Source organism: Amblyomma maculatum, chromosome 7 (assembly GCF_055883805.1).
Source record: "Amblyomma maculatum isolate TAMU_Amacu chromosome 7, ASM5588380v1, whole genome shotgun sequence".
Classification (NCBI taxonomy): Eukaryota; Metazoa; Arthropoda; class Arachnida; order Ixodida; family Ixodidae; genus Amblyomma; species Amblyomma maculatum.
This window is the reverse complement of record NC_139350.1, coordinates 33,606,672-33,618,843: the sequence shown is the minus strand read 5'-3', so window position 1 is coordinate 33,618,843 and position 12,172 is coordinate 33,606,672.

The window sequence follows — 12,172 nt, the reverse complement described above, 5'->3', positions numbered from 1 at the left end:
TCGGCCTCTGAGCGCAAAGTCATTGCTGATAACGTGGCGATATGCTTCGCCGGGGCGTCATACAGCCATCAAACAGTCCATTTGCTTCTCCGGTTGTTTTGGTCTCCAAGAAAGATGGTTCCATTCGATCTTGCGTCAATTACCGTAGGCTAAACAAGATCACGCGCAAAGACGTCTATCCTGTGCCATAAATCAACGACGCTTTGGACTGTTTACAGCGAGCCGAGTATTTCTCCTCTGGATTTGCGCTCTGGCTATTGGGACCGCTCGAAAACTGCCTTTATAACACCTGACGGCTTATACGAGTTCAACCTTATGCCCTTTGGCCTTTGCAATGCCTCGGCTACTTTCGAGTGCCTGATGGACACTGTTCTTCGTGGACTCAAGTGGCAGACCTGTCTTTGTTATCTGGATGACATCGTAATTTTTTCTACTGACTTTTTTTCTCACCTTCTCCGCCTAAAGCATGTCCTCACATGTCTCGCCGACGCTGGGCTTCAGTTAAATTAGAAGAAGTGCCGTTTTGCCGTCCGAAAGCTCATAATTTTAGGCCACGTAGTTTCTAAGGACGGCATGCTTCCCGACCCCACAAAAATTCGCGCAGTTGCAGAAATTCCGAAGCCAACCTCCCTGAAGCAGCTCCAGAGCTTTATCGGCCTTTGCTCCTGCTTTCAACGTTTCATCTTGAACTTCGCCTCCATCATCACTCCTCTAACCCAGCTCCTTGCCGGCAGCTCCTACCTTTTCGCCTGGACTCCAGCCTGTGATAAAGTCTTCGACACTTTACGCCGCCTTTTGGTTTCGCGAATCTTGTCAACGCCCAAATACTCCTCAGAATTCCCCTGTTTCGTTGCAGCCGTTACCCTGTCCTGCTCGTCCGTTTGACCGCGTTGGCATAGATCTCTACGGCCCTCTTCCTACTACTCCCGCTGGAAACCGGTGGATTATCGTGGCAGTAGACCAACTTACTCGCTACACTGAAACATCACCGTTACCCTCTGCATCCGCAAGAGACGGTACTTTGTTTCTTCTCAACAACTTGATTCTTCGCCACGGGACTCCGAAGGAACTACTCAGTGACCGCGGACGCGTTTTGTTGTCCGATGCTCTTGAGGCCCTACTGAAAGAATGCCGCATCATTCACCGCACCGCTACTTCGTACCACACTCAGACGAATGGCCTGACCGCACACTGCAACCGTACTCTGAGTGACATGCTAGCCATGTACGTCAACGACGCTCATTCCAACTGGGACCAGGTTCTTCCCTTCGTAACCTACGCGTACAACACTGCGATACAGACCACCACTAGATTCTCTCCCTCCTTTCTTCTATATGGGGCGCGAGCCAACCTGCACAATGGGCGCGCTATTTCCGTACCGCCCTGATGTCTCTTAATCGATGCCACTTTGTGTCTGAATCGATGCCCTGATGTTTCTGAATCGATGCCTAGTATGCAGAATGTCATCAGCTCGCTTGTTCGCTTACAACGGAAAACCAGTGGCAACAAAAACACCACCGCGACGCCGGCGAGGCTTGTTCATATGCACCTAACTCCCTGGTGTGGCTCCCGGTCCCTGCCACAAGCGCTGGCCTTTCAAAGAAGCTTCTTTCTTTATATCACGGCCCATACCGAGTCCTCCAATAATCATCTCCAGTCAACTACGTAGCTGAGCCTGTTACGCTCTCTGCGGGCATGTGTCGCCGTGGGCTCGAAACAGTTTATGTGAGCCGAATCAAGCCCTATTACGATCCGTCTGTCCTTTCGGCTCCATAAGTCGCCAGGATGGCTCCTTCTCTACCCAGGGGAAAAACGTAGTGTGGTAATCGTCGTCATCATAACAACTCACATACAGCGCGTGCTGGCGCACTCGAAGACGAAGAAGTTGGTCGTTGTCTTTGTGATTCGCTACGCCTGGCGCTCCGCTGCGAATTCATCCTAAGCAGCTTAATCCACCTGGGTGGACTGAATAAACACACCCCTACAATATATTGTTACGGACGACAAGGAAGAAGAAGCGGGTAGTGGCGCGGGCAGGAGCGCTCGCGCTAGGCCCGCGAACATTCATTAAACGTCATCTACCATCGTCATCGGTCATGTTCTGTCTCCTGTCTTCATCGGCTTGCCGCTTCGTAACATTTGGTTAGAGGTGCGGCGTACGGCATCCCCATCCTCGCCTTGGAGCATCGACGCCATCTTCAAGCCGCCACCATCACCGAGGGCCCAGGAACATTGCCGAGCAGCTTCGCCCCAGCCCTTCAAGCCCACACCTGAACAACTACCACCGCCCAGCCCCCAGCCCGGACCTGAAGACAAGAACAGACATACCAATCAAAACCAAGATGAAGGACCCGAAAGACCCGAATGACCCGAAGGAACCGGTGGACACGAACACGCAACCCCCGCTCAAGCTGCCCGACGTGACCTCGAGCCATCGGTCCCATGGACTCTGGTGACAGACGGTTGACAGCTCCAAAGGAGGCGGATCACCCACGCATCAGACATCGTACCGGCAAGGCGTTCTATTCTTCCTCTTCTTCTTCAAGCATCCAGACACGCCCATCATCATGCCATAAAATCATTAACATCGCTAAACTTCCTCGTCCACTATCGGGACGATAGCTCGGTGGCCCCGGGTCATGTTACGGACGACAAGGAAGGAGAAGTGGGCAGTGGCGCGGGCAGGAGCGCTCGCGCTAGGCCCGCGAACATTCATTAAACGTCATCTACCATCGTCATCGTCATCTCCTCTCTTCATCGGCTTGCCGCTTCGTAACAATATATATATATATATATATATATATATATATATATATATATATATATATATATATACACACACAAATGAAGGGGAAATGAGGGTACTCGTTATAATACATGAACGAAAGAAGCCGACAGTCGGTGAGGCCAAGGAAAGCATTGGGGATTGTACTTTTTTTTAATTATTACTTCATAATCACGTAAATTAGTAATGTATAGTGTTTAGGGGAAATATAAATAAACACAAAGTAGAAAGAAAAACAACGTGCCGATGGTGGGAACCGAACCCACGACCTCCGAATAACGCGTCCGGTGCTCTTCCAACTGAGCTACATCGGCCGCTGTTCCCCTGTTACTTTCTTGGGTATTAAAGTTGTCTGTATACGAACCTTGAGAGTGTTCACCAGCGCCACCCTCAACTATTGCGGTGGACGTGGAACGTCCTGTGTTACCGCCAGCGTCACGTAGAACGTGATCACGAGTGAGGGCGAAAGCTGTGCTAGAACCCTCTTACGCTACCTATGGCTTCAAGACTGCCAGAACCGAGACCCCCGTAAGCTACAAGCAGACAAATGAAGGGGAAATGAGGGTACTCGTTACAACACATGAACGAAAGAAGCCGACAGTCGGCGAGGCCAAGGAAAGCATTGGGGATTGTACTTTTTTTTTAATTTTTACTTCATAATCACGTAAATTAGTAATGTATAGTGTTTAGGGGAAAGATAAATAAACACAAAGTAGAAAGAAAATCAACGTGCCGATGGTGGGAACCGAACCCACGACCTCCAAATAACGCGTTCGATGCTTTTCCAACTGTGCTACGTGATATATATATATATATATATATATATATATATATATATATATATATATATATATATATATATATATATATATATATATATATATATATATATATATATATATATATATATATATATATATATATGTCCAGCAGCTTTCGCAACCGAATTCCGCAATGGGTCGGATTTGTTTTCATACTTCAGATTCCAGGCGCTAGGATACATCTCGTCTCGCACAAGAACGCTGATCATCAATTTTTTGTTAGTGCAGGTGTTTCAGTTTGAATCGAGAGTGTGAATAATATTAAATGTCAATTTATCACCAGTATTGCATATTTGTTTCCTTCACTTCAGCGCCTGCCGACAGAACAGAAGATTCGAGTTATTACTGAGAGTAAGATTGGGAATAACTGGTCCTCATTTTCCGTTTAACATTGTCTTCCAGTGTTAGATAAAGAATGCACTAGCCATCTGACTGTGGCTCCACTGCAGGAAAACGACATCGGGGATGTATTTACACACCATCATTCATTCTTCATCCATCCAAGTATAATTTAGGACTAAGAAACATGTCACATGCGGCACTCGGGCTCATTTCGCCCTTCGCTCTAGGACGTGGACAGCCGCTCGAGTTGTCCGACCGCAGGAGGCAACGTCCATCGCCTTCTTCAGGCTTCCCGAAGGCGCTTCGGCTACCAGCCGACCAGACGCTTTGAGACACATCGCATCCACTGGTTTGCACTTCCTACGCCAGCACATTCAAGGTGGCGTTGCCTGCGCCATAGAATGTCAATCGTTCGTTAAGGCCACTTGCAAACCGGAATCTGCTCCCTCGTAAGGTATGGACGCAAGAGATTAGCGACACTGGTACGGTGTACACACATCGCATAATGATTCAACCGGCCTCACAGTAACAGTGAGCACACGAACACAAAATCACTCCTAATAATGTTTTCTTTGGTATGAGTCATACAACGAATAAGGCTAACTAAAGGCGTCTCAATAAAGCTTTATAAGGCCGTAACAAGCACAAAGCGTGGCGCTACTCCAAGTAACAATCTGTGATTACTTTTCGTGAGTGGGTAGTAATCTTCAGCCGGTCTTGGCCACCTGCTGGCAGCACTACACTTGGATACGACTCATGAAAAAATCGCTTTTTGCCGCTGAAACGTGTTATGTCCGAACAATTTGCAAAAAATAGTTCCAGCACGTCCACGCGTTCGGAAAGGACCGCTGGAGGATAGGGTGTGGTTCCTCCGGGAATGTGTAAGAGGACCAGAGCTTTTTTACTGGGGCATCAGAACAAGAGGGTACATATCCTTATCTTCCCGAAATGAAGAGACGTGTCAGCAGTAGGATATTTAAAGTCGATAGCTTTTGTCTGCAAACAGAACGGGCGTTCTCTCATCGCCTCATCCCGCTTCTGAGCAATGGACCGGGATTGCGAGGCTGAACGCAAGCAGCTACCGTCGCCGCGGGGCTCAGCAGCAGCACGCCGTCATGTTGTGACTGCAGTGCGGTCGATGGCTGCATTAACTGTTCTCAACGAGGTAGCAGTGAATTTCGAGAAGCCCCCGCATGTGCACCACATCGACCATTAAGGCACAGATGGCTTTAGCAAAGGTGTGATTTTTCTGCGCTCCCGTTTTACTGCGGGTAACATGTCTGGTATATGTGTGCCATATCGGCTGGCCGACGCCGTTGCAGGAGCCCGCGGGGACATTGCGGCTTCTTAGAAGACGAATGGGGTATCCTGGTGGTTTTGCGGTTGTCTGCCGTCGGCCCCGGCCAAGTGCGCGGTGTGTGTGTGTACACGTTTGAGTGTGAGGTGCTTGTAGGGCCGTTGCGCGGAGCCAAAGCAGCTGAACGGAGCCACACTACGCCGCTCAATGCCCAATGAACAAAAAAGTTTGGATTCACCAGCTGAACGGATCTGGAACAGGAAAAAGGGAATTGAGCCGGCCACGAGGGCTCTTTTAGAGTACCTTTCCTGTGCTCGCATTTCATTACGAGCTAATTAGGTGCCTTTAATGAACGTGCTTGTAAGTTTGCACATATGTTCTAAATATAAAAATAAAGCTTAAGTTTACTCCTCTCCTGAAGAACTGCCATCGTCTGCCTTCCTCAGCATCTTGCGGCGACGTCCTAGGCCCCGCTCTTGCGATCATATGAAATTACCCTCTTCAAGACAATTGCCGCGACTGATTCGCATGAGGTCTTGAATAATCCCCTGAGATTTGCTGGTTTGAGAACGCATGGTCTGGTATACGAAAGGCAGGTCCCCAAGTCTTATTCGAATGAATCGCTGCCTCAAGAAAATTGGTTGAAGCTAAGGCGGAAGGGCCTCCTTTGAAGGAAGTCTGCGGTTTTGTTAGTTGTACCCGATCTGTATGCTTTGAAACCCTGTGAACTTTAGGTGTTCTTATTGGTACATTTCGAACTCTAGTAAACATTTTCTACGTCACTTCGCTATCATATGGAAGCCAAACTAACTAATGAACAGAAGGGTGAAATTCCTCACTCGCTTCGCTGCCTTCAGGAAGTCGCGAAAATTTTTTGAACAACAGTATTCAGCCAGTATCAATTTACAGTTTGATGGCGACAGAAATCAACATTTCATGTTTAGCAAGGATAATTTGCTCTAAACCGTTTGCTGCGGGTTTAGTGCAAAGCACGTTAGAGCTTCCAAAGTGTAGCTGACGCTGCACAGTCTATATCTACTCAGGTGGCACGCCGCCGCAACAAACCTGTTACCAGTGTTGGTGCTTTGGAATGTGTCGGTTAGGATGGCAATATGCTTATAGCCACTTGAATACCTAACTATTCTGTGATTTCCTTAAAGTTCTTCTTTATTACTTTATGAGGTTTAACGTTCCAAAGCCAGTCAGGCTTTGAGGACACCATGGTGGAGGACCCCGGATGTTTCGACCACCTGTGGTTCTTTAACTTGCGCTAACATCGCACTTGATCGCACAACCGCATTCATGGCACTATTACCAGGTACAGTAGTGATGAGTAGTATGCTGTCAATATATGTTACTGTAGAATTTCGTGCCAATTATATGTACTTGGTATCCATGATGCTGAAAGGTTGAGGGAAAAAACCTTGAAGTGTATTTTGGGCAATGCAGTGAGCTAAGCAACGGGAAATGACAAGTATATTGTTAAGAAACTGAATGCGAACGGAGTGAATTCGGTAAAAAACAGAATTAAATGGTAATTCCCAAAATCTTTAATTGCTAAATACGATTATGAAACGTAGAAACAAAGTGTCAGAAATATTCACTGGGAGTTAGAACATAAAGCAATATATCACAGGCGCGGACATCTCTTCAGCTCAGAACCATGTGTCATATATTTCAATTGTTTGCAACAACCTTCTCCCGCTACGGCAGCATTCTATTGAGTGAAGCAGGATGCACGCCGCAAGTATAATCATGTCGTGTCGCTTATTTTTCTTTTAGGTCACGTATGCGGAAGCGAGGCAATTAGCTGCAAATGATCTATGGGATTGCTGCTCTTTCGAACCTTGACAGTGTGTCATTTCCGCAAAGAGGCAGGTACTTGGTGCAGCAACACTAGCCTCTGTAGATGCGCAGCTTCTGTCAAAGGGCCAATATACCACCTTCACGGTAGAGCCGTGCCTCCGCGTTTTGTGTGCACGCCGAAAGTTGCTGTATTTCTTACAGCTTGCATGTAACGTCAGAAGTTATGAGAGTTAAGGCTGCCTAGTCGGGTCGTACGTCATGTGCCTTTTGTGATTCAGATGCGTGAATGGTTCTTAAGTCTAACTGCAGCACTTACACATCTTAATTGTAATATATTCATATTTTGGCTTTATTCAATGTATAATTTATATTAGTCCTGTTTTGTTTGTGCAAACGGGAAAGAAGTAAGACTAAAATTGTCATCCTAACTTTGCTTCAGTTTTTGGTAGTATTGATGCAATTCAATATTTTCAGAAAAAGTATAAATTTTCCAAACGCAGTCACAGATTAGCACAAATGCAAACTTCAGCTATATGCAATGCCTTGGTCACTTTAATCCAGCCTGCCATGGCACTTTAGTGGCACCTGCTTTGAGACATGAAGTGAGTTAAGTGTGAAGCATACTCTAGACGATGAGAGTGGAAGGCGAAGCAAGTGAAGGTCGAGACGTTGGTATGTAAAATGGAGATGATTATTCCTCATGCAAGCAAGAGTTATTCATAACTCTGACGATTTATGTATCATATAATGGGTTGATGAGAGGCAGCAGTTACTTGGCATGATGAGCAGAAACAATTTGGCCTACTCGTGCCTTTCACTCTCACATTCGACAGCCAGCTGTTTACAGTTTTAACGTAATAACCATCAATAGAGTGCAATAATTATTGAGAGAAATCCACTGTAAAACCCTTTGCACAACAACTGTCATCAAGGAGAGTGAGCAAGCTGCATAGTTAGATTCATGGCAATTAAATTTAGCATCCATCATTTCAAATGATATTTGGTGTATCAGGAAGCAATCTGATCACCATGTGATAATCGGCGCATGATAAGGTAACATGACTAAAACATCAGCGAAAAGATAGCAGCAAAAGAGGGCGATCGGCTGGAAACACAAACAAGATCCAACTTGGTCATATAAAACGAGAAAACTAGGGCCCTACAAACTTGTAGACCTTCATGCTCAAACTTCATCAGCTTCTTTGTAAATTCGTAAATTGGAAAGAAAAGGCGCAGTATCCGACATTTCTCAAAACCTGAATTGCGCTGTTTAAGGAAGGGTCATCGCCTAAACTTCAAGCCTTCATGCTAACAACTGGACAAATTCAAGGCCTTTAACAGCTCATGAATGGCGTCCGCCCAAAGTATGCGCAATATATGCGCGCAAGATTTGCCTGCGAGATTCTGCGGAATGTCGGTAGAAGTTGGGGTAGACACCCGATATATTTAGTGAGAGGTAATGACAGTCAGTGGTGAGAAAGATAGAGAGAGAAGGGGAGGGTCTGTAGAGTCTCTTACTCTATCTCTCCCCTTTCTCTCTTTTTCTACACCTCTTAATACCCTTTCCGCTTCTTTTCTCTTCATATTTCCTTGTCTTCTAAAAAAAATAAATGGAAGGAATATTGTTAAAAGTGCTTATCGGAACTGTGATATCAAGCACTAAATTCAATGTCACAGCTCGTAGGTTGAAGACACCGGGTACCCGGTACAGTAGTCGACATCTTAGCAGTTGGTTCAGGCAGAAACGAAGGTGCAGTATCTCATCGGTGGAGCCTACACATTTGCAAATGACGGCATACAATTGCCATCGATTGTAACAAGCAGGATACGTCGGTTATCGGCCGGGATACAATTGGAGGTACACGGTTGGAATCCCCATCACAAACAGGGCCTCCAACTTGAATAGCAAGCGAATTCTACATCACTGAACAACACTGAACTCTTCACAAAGAACAGCTGCGTCACAAGTATAACAAAAATTATGCGTGTTTTTTTGTTTTACTTTTCCTGCTCGATAGCTCAATTCTCAAGTACGGCGACGGCTTTTCGGCCAAAGCAGCCCATTACGTTACGGCATAAACTTGTAGATGTAAGAGAGGGGCTGATGAATTAATTCTTCAAATCACATGAAACGCCAAAAAAGGAGGCAACGGATACAGCTAAGCAATAACGCTCCAACTGTACCAAAGCGTAAGAGCCTATGTATATGCTTTTTGAACAAAATATTTCAGATACAAGGAAACTACGTCATTATTGAACCTGTGTTAAGTTTAACGGATGCTTTTGAAGTGTACACATTATCTGATCTCACTTACTGCGCTGCGCTCATGAATTATGTCGCAATGACGAGGTCTGCATCATATATTTTATATCCTTGTCTACAATTAGTATAGTATACAGAAGCAGGCCAAGTACTCTACACCCCACGAGTTCTTCTAAACTGCCCTGGCAAGCGGTCATCCGTCACTGAATATTGGGATCCTGACTGCTGACTGCTGCGTTTCGATGGAGGCGAAGCGCAGAAGCGTCCTGTACTGTGCGATGTGAGTGCACGTTAAAGATTCCCAAGTGGTTGATATTACTCCGTAGCCCTAGACAATGGTACCTTTTTCTCTCTTCGCTTTCGCTAATCCCTTTCCTTACGGCGCGGTCCAGGTGTCCACAGAGCGAGTGCAACATATAGTGCGTTTTTTCTTTCCTCTAAACTAATTAATATTACCAGAGTCTAGCTCAAAAGGCGGCCGTTACAGTAGCAAAGTGAGCTGCCAACGAAACGAAAAAAATCTAATGGTGTAAGTCGGCTTAAGTGCAGTACTCTGAATGCATTTCTCAATGCTACGGAAGCGATGGACACAAACCAATGACGCTCTTCGCGACGAGAACCCAAGACCTACTTCTGGACTAGCTCGCGACTTTCTATGGGACTATAACCCTCTGCATTCTTTCCCTAAACAAATTTCCTTATTATATATGTTGACTGTTTGTGCCGACACAATCTGATGACATGCTCTGACGACACGCCCTGTACAAGCCACTATTGAGACGAGGTGAGATGTTTATGGCACGTAGGCTACTAATGAGGCAGGAACTGTTTTCACATTATTAAAAAGGGCACTCACCAGAAGCTCCGACGTAATAGACATTCATACGCTCGAGCTGGAGGTCCGAATTCCTTTGGTAGGCCTCGGATGGAAGGATGCCATGCTCGTCAGAGAAGACCTCCCAGGGCTGAAAATGGGTAGACATGTCACTTATCAGAGCGCTTTCACAAAAAACCGTGACGATAGGCATAAAACTTCACATTGCGCCCAAGGGTTCAAGATGTGCGCGGAAAACAACATAATTTCAAATGCCAGGAAAAGCGACGTGCCTCATTTTTTTTCTTACGAAGGATCTTAAGGAAGGACCGTAAGGAAGGACCAGAGCCTTCCTTACGAGCCCTATGGCTTACAAAGCTCAATGCTCGCGAAACATTGGCGTAGCTTACCAGCACGCCTGCCCTATGTGAATCGCATCGCTCTTCAGGACCACACCACCGGTTAAGTATGCTTTGAATGCCTCTTCGAATGCCACCGATACCCATGTACCGCTTCTGACAATGAGTGAAAGGCTGAGGCAAAAAACTATAACCGCCGGAACGTGCCGTCAACCCATCTGCAATACCAGAGAACACCGTTTTGCATGTCGGCTGTGATAATGATGGGATAATGAAAGCAGCCATCAGTGCAAATAGAGAGGTCAAAACTGGCATAGGTGAGCCTTTTTATAGCCTTGCGCCGCATCATCGCTCGCTTTCTCTTCGTCTCCTTCAATACGGTCACTAGTATAAGTGGTGAACCCTGAAACAGCCAGTGAAAGCGCTACAGCTGATCCGACCCTCAGGGAGATGCATTTTTGAGCCTGGGTATAACGTTTTAAGTTGACGTAGCCGATGCAATGCGAAGGGCCTGCGATAGCGCAGGAGGAACTACTTATCGTGTCGGAAAACATCCTGAAGCACCGTGTTCTTAATTTTTTTTTTCGAAAAGTTTGCCACAAGGCATAAGTTGAAAAGGGGGGAATGGGATGCAAGAGATAGAAAGTTAAAAGAAGGAGTGAAGTCCAGTTGCGCTTATGTATTCGAGAAGGTTGGCAGTGTAGCGATTGTCCATTGTCCATTTCTTATAATCACAATCGCGATTCCACCGCAGGCCCACCTTCATGATTATCCGTTGCCTAATGTGAGTCGTTGATGGACACGTCCACAACAAGTGACGCACATCGCAGACGTCAGGTGGAGTGTCACAGTGAAGGCACCTGTCAGTCACTGGTAGATCTTTTTCCCGCCATTGATTTCGAACAGATGGGGTTCTTAATTGTGCGCGCAGAGGCGCACGTGGCACACGTAGCTAGCATATGTCTAGCTCCTTCTACTTTCATTTTTTTTCCCATGTTTATTGCCTGAGGGCATAAAAAGAATGTTATGAAGGATCAAGAGTATGATCAAATAAATGAAAAAAGGTTGGTTGATGTAATGGAGAAAAGGAGTGAAGTTTCATTTCGCCGATGGAGCTGTGCTATTGTTGGCGTGCCCTAAGATAATGGCACATACCCAAGATGGTGATTGGCCACAAATGAGTCCAGTAAGCATAGAAAATATGCTGTTGGCTATAATAAAAAATACATGAATACACACACACACACACACACACACACACACACACACACACACACACACACACACACACACACACACACACACACACACACACACACACACACACACACACACACACACACACACACACACACACACACACACACACACACACACACACACACACACACACACACACACACACACACACACACACACACACACACACACACACACACACACACACACACACACACACACACACACACACACACACACACACACACACACACACACACACACACACACACACACACACACACACACACACACACACACACACAACACACACACACACACACACACACACACACACACACACACACACACACACACACACACACACACACACACATATATATATATATATATATAAGTGAAAAATTGCTTCATACTGCTTCTAAGCTTATTTGGAGTCGAAGTTT